Source organism: Poromitra crassiceps (genome assembly GCF_964638095.1).
Source record: "Poromitra crassiceps genome assembly, chromosome: 23".
NCBI lineage: Eukaryota > Metazoa > Chordata > Actinopteri > Beryciformes > Melamphaidae > Poromitra > Poromitra crassiceps.
The window spans coordinates 4,558,034-4,564,033 of NC_139639.1; positions in this window are offsets into that span (position 1 = coordinate 4,558,034).

Here is a 6,000-nt window from a genome sequence, read left to right on the forward strand (position 1 = left end):
CCCCCAAAGCTGAATCTAACTGACTGTACCTGAATGCAACGTGGGTCTCCTCTGGGTGAGAGACCTTACAGAGAATGTGAGAGAGAGGGGAAAAAGTGTTTGCATTGCCGGAGTTAATGGGGGCAGTGGGGCCAGGTTCCCCCAGAAGTAAAAATAAAATAAAATAAAATAAAATAAAGAATGCTCACCATTTTAAATTTCCATCTGACTGGCTGAATATGCTCATATAATTGATATGCACTTTGACAAGCATCACAGGTATCTCTTTGCTAAAGCTGTAACAGGGGGGCCTCTGACAGGGCCTTGCTGCAGCCGCCCCCTCCCTCTGGAATGCCCTCCCCAGTCACATCTGACAGGCCAAAACTCATTGTCTTTCATACTCATTATGTCATCTTTCCATAAAAGCTGTGGATCTTTTACATTTAATAAGTTGAATGACATTATGACAAGCTCCACGTAGTGGTGGTGGAGCAGGAATTAAACGAGCCATCTGCATGCTTCCACGTCTCTATGTGGTCGACATATCCATCGCACCACGAGCTCCCCTTCATACTCAAAGCTGAGAGCTTTTATCTTTTTCGTCTGTCACTGTTCAAAACTGACTGAGCCTTGAACCCACAAACCCAAAAGTTACTGAGTTTTGAAACCACAAGCTAAACACTGCTGGGCAGTAATGAAACTCTCTGAGCCACTGGGTCACACTTCTTAAGATGGGCTTTCTCAGAGCATGTAATTCTTTCCTCTGGCTGTTGCTGTTCAAAATTTACTGAGACTCAAACCCAAGACCTCAAAAGTGACCATGGAACGTGCATGCAAGGGGTGAAAAGAAATATATTGTAGGCGGAGTTCCCAGCATGCTCTGGGGTAGATGTGTTTGTTTTGGGAGGTTAGTTAAAGGATTTCCTGTTCTATATGTGTGATGTTAGTTATCTGCAATGTTATGTGTCGACTAATAGTACTGTTCTATATGTTAATTACATTGCTTCACAATGTTGAAATTGTTCGCACCATGGGTGAGTCGGGTGTGCAGTTCAGTGACCCGATCTGAGATGCTGCATGTGGGTAAGTGTGTTCTAATGCAATAAGCAGTATTTTCTATAGTGGGCGCAGGATCTGCTAATAAAACAGAGGTCATCTCTCTGCCTGTGCTTGTTGCAACATTTTCTTTTTGATTGGGTGGGCAAGACTCATGTCTGAGTCCTGCCCATAGCTGAAATCGGCCTGGCACATAAGCCTGAAGAACCATTAAAAGTAATCCTTACTTCTACTTCCAGCTTCCTTGTCTTCTGTCTTAAATCCTTATTGTAGACTTTTCTCATGTGACTCATCATGGAGCCACTGTTTGGTGACGTTGTTCCAGACTTGCTGTAACCTGTTGTAACTGAGACACAGCCACCTTCATACGGCCCCCATGTTACAGGCATGGTCCCCATCATTGACTCTATTATATTATACTCAATCATCGTTGACCCTATTACAATACAGTCAATCATCGTTGACTGTATTATATACAGACTGTAGACTGTATTATAGACTGTATTATATACAGACTGTAGACTGTATTCTGTAGACTGTATTCTTCTCTCTCTCCCCCTCAGGTGTCCTTCATTGGCCTGACGTACACCCCCGCCGCTGCAGCCCTAGGTCCGGCCGTCATCGCCCTAGCCACCTGTCGTCACTCTAGGCCATCTACCCACTACTCCTTCTCCTGTCTGACACCCTGACACCCCGGGCTCATCACCACCACCGACCCCTATCCTCATCATCCTGGTCACCTGCCTGGTCACCTGCCCCCCCAGCCCCCCCCCCCCCCCCCCCCCCCGGCCTCATCATCACCTCCAACTCCTATCCTCCCCTCCTCTTAATCATCACCTCTGACTCCTATCCTCCCCTCCCCTCCTCTTAATCCATGTCACCAACGCGGACTCATGGATTCCTCAGATCATCCTCATGGAACTCCCAATCTTGTTACCCCTTTTTTTTCACCTAGCTAATTAGCTAGTATTCTCTAAACCTACGAACACTTAAAGACTACATTTTCTATTTCTTTTTGGACTCTACTTTTTACATTTTCAACTCTCTTCCCTGATCTTAGGATAATTTAAAAACTACATTTTTATATCCCTTTTGTTGGACTCCTTTTTACATTTTCAATTTTCTGTTATTTTGTAAATTTTATTTCCATAATAAACCATTTACAGAGTTTCATTATCGGAAAACTCTGTACATGGTTTAGCCCGGCATCTCTCGGCCTGTCTCGGAGGGGAGTCCCCGGATGGGGGTCCATTGCTGGGCCCCTATAGCACAACGACCTCACAAGGTTCCTCCTCAGCCAAGTCACTGAGGCAATCCATGTGGCGATCCATGTGTGGATTGCCACCATATGGTGGAAAGGTTTTCTTGCGTTCACTGGGGGTGAGGGGACGCCGCTGTGTCCCGGCCTGGCCTTCTCTCCCACGCCTTATGTGGGCGGGGGCCGGGGCGGGGGGCATCGGTGCTCTTCATCACTGGTCGAGGGCTGCCGGTTGGTTTAGAACAGCTTAGGTAGGCGATAGATTAGCTACAGCCTAAGGCTGACCTGTTATAGTGTTCAGGCAAAGATCAGACTAGAGCAGAGTAGGATAGGCCAGATTAGGCTGTAGATTAGCTAGATCCCCTATGTCCCAGTTAGCTCTGGTTAATGCTTAGAGTAGTCAGTTGTCTGATCTTCTCCCCCCCCCTCTCTTTCTCTTTCCCCCTTCCCCCGCTCCTTCCCTTCTTCCCCCTTCCTGTTCTCCCCTCTCCCACATTTCCCACTCCCTCCCCACCTCCTCTCTTTCCATGCTCTTTCCTCCCCCACATCCCACCGCCCCCCCCTCCCTTGTCCTGCTCTCTCCTCCTTCTCCCCTCCTCTGCTCCTTCTCCTTCTCCTCTTCTCCCCTATTTTCCCGAATCCCTGCCACTTCCTGCTCTCCCCTCTCTCACATTCAGGCCCGTAGCTACCATTGAGGACACCGAGGTCATGACCTCGGTATAAAAAAAAAAAAAAAAGTTTTTTTTTTTTTTTTTTTGAAAAATAGCCCCGGCCCCCAGATCTATTCATCTGTCATTGATATTTTAATGTGACAGTTGATCAGAAATGCAACAATTTGCTTCCTCTCTGTATGCTATAGATGGTAAATCATCTCTTAGTCCTCTGTGACAGTATTTTCCTGTGTGTACCCTCTAACACATACCCGCCACACAGGGGGGCTGTATGTTGCCCATGTGTGCTTTATAGTAACGTTCAGTCAGAACTCATTTATAATTAAGCCCATAGTTAATGAACTAATCATGTACAAAACACACACACAGTCACATATTTTATATACTGTATATGTTGTAAGCCTAATTTTTGCCATCACAGCTGCTTTTTACATGTATGGGATAATACAGGCTAATATACAAGGTGTCCCAAGCTCTGAGTCATTATAAACTCAATTAGCTACAGAAGCTAATGTTCACATTCAGTCCTTGTATATTTCTCTCATGTGTTCATCATTCCTTTCCTCCTCTGTGTGTGTGTGATTGAGAAATGAGATGCAGGTGGTGTTCATCCTAATTGGCCTGGTCAGGTGTCAGATTGCTGCTGGCTGATTGGCTGGTGGAGAGCATTTAAGCCAGCTGATGCCATCCTGTCGCCCCTTGCTCTCCTCATTCCCAACGATGATGGCTGCTGTGCTGACTGCTGTGTTCTGTCAGGTAGGAACTGTGTGTAGACCTATTTTAGTAGTTCTGCAGAACTTTATTAAGATGTGTCTTTATCTTGGTAGACCTGTGCAGTCTAAACTGTAAATAGTTACCTTCCAGATCTACACTTTTGTACACTGTAAATAACACTTACCCAAGTAGCAGAAAGTAGGGGGAGAAGCCCTTTAGTTTTTTGTAACATTTTCTGATGTTTATTTTGTAGGAGCTTATAGGTAAGAGCTGTGTCTCTTATTTAATCCATCATTTTCTTTTCTTAGGTAAATTTAAGGTTGGGGATTAGTTTGATTGGTTAGTTGTGTTGGGGCCATGCTGTGCTCTGAAACTAAACCTGCTACTTGTGAACTTGTGATGGTGGTTTGGCTGATCATCCTTGGGAGTGGGAAGAGTGGGGGCACTTTTGTGTTGCGGTCCCGTTCCCCGAGGCCGGTTCCTAACATAATTGGGTGCTCGTCTGCTTTTCTCATTCGTCAGCACGTCGTCTGTGAGTGTGTGTATATTTTATGTTTGTCTGGTGGGCAGTATTTGTGCAGGTGGTAAATGGTGTTAGTCAAGGTGGCTTTGCATGGAGCTGAGGAAGCTCATGGTGGTAAAGCTGGTGGAGATGTTTGTTGGAGGAGGAGCCGGTCAGAGGGGACCAGTAAGACTGAGGAGGGGCGTGGCAGGGCCGTCGGTAGCACCGTTTCTCCTCTTTCTGTGTAGACTGCTACCCTACAAGAGTCTCCGTACATAGACTTGCCTGTCACTCTGACTCCCAAGCCGTCTAAATCAGCGATACAGACGTATTTACAAGTGTCACAGAAACATTTCAAAGCCACATATTGAGAAGAAGAGTTCATAGCTTCTCGATGTCGGGGTTAGAAAGCTCGACGCTGCTCATAAATGCCTCTTTTCATCTGAAGTCTACTCTGTGCTGGTGATATTTTTTACCGAGCCTTTGGCCAGAGTGGCGCTGTGACGGCTGAGAGCTCTAACCTGGAAAAAATATCACCAGCACAGACTTCAGATGAAAAGAGGCATTTATGAGCAGCGTCGAGCTTTCTAACGCCGACGTCAAGAAGCGATGAACCTTTCTCAATATGTGGCTTTGAAATGTTTCTGTGACACTTGTAAATACGTCTGTATCACTGATTTAGACGGCTTGGGAGTCAGAGTCACAGGCAAGTCTATGTACGGAGATGGGACTCTTGTAGGGTAGCATAGTCTACACAGAAAGAGGAGAAACGGTGCTACTGACGGCCCTGCCTTGTCACGCCCCTCCTCAGTCTTACTGGTCCCCTCTGACCGGCTCCTCCTCCAACAAACATCTCCACCAGCTTTACCACCATGAGCTTCCTCAGCTCCATGCAAAGGCACCTTGACTAACACCATTTACCACCTGCACAGAGACTGCCCACCAGACAAATATATAAAAAATATATATATACTCAGACGACGTGCTGACCAAAGTGAAAAGCGGGCGACCCCCTAATTATGTTAGGAACCGGCCTCGGGGAAGGGGACGGCAACACAAAAGTGCCCCCACTCTTCCCACTCCCAAAGATGATCAGCCAAATCACAAGTTCACAAGTAGCAGGTTTTGTTTCAGAGCACAGCATGGCCCCAACATCAACAAATCAAACTAATCGCCAACCTTAAACTTACCTAATAAAAGGATGGATTAAAAAATAAATAGACACAGCTCTCACCTATAAGCTCCTACAAAATAAACATGAGAATGTTACAAAACTAAAGGGCTTCTCCCTCCTACTACTTGGGTAAGAGTTATTTAGTGTAAAAAAGTATAGATTTGGAAGGTAGCTTTTACAGTTTGGACTGCACAAGTCTACCTCGACAAGGACAGATCTTCAAGTTCTAAAGAACTACACAGTGCCTACCTGACAGAACAAAGAGTCAGCAGAGCAGCCATCATCGGTGGCAATGACTGCAAGGGATGGCATCAACCCATTTAACAGTGCAGACACAGTTCATGAAATAAAAGTTGGGCTATCATTCAAAACTCTATTAGCTAGCTATAGCATCTAAATGTTGAGTCATGTGTTCACATCATTCCTTTATTCAGTGTGTAATTGAAGTAAGAGTCCACTCGTTGTACTCCCAACTATGATGGCTGTGTTCTGTCAGGTAGGAACTGTGTAGGCCTACTTAATTCTTCAGAACTTGAAGATGTATTATCTTGGTGGACCTGTGCAGTCTAAACTGTAAATAACTACTTCCAGCTCCACACTTTTGTACACTAACATCTTACCCATGGAAAGTAGGAGGGTAGTTTTT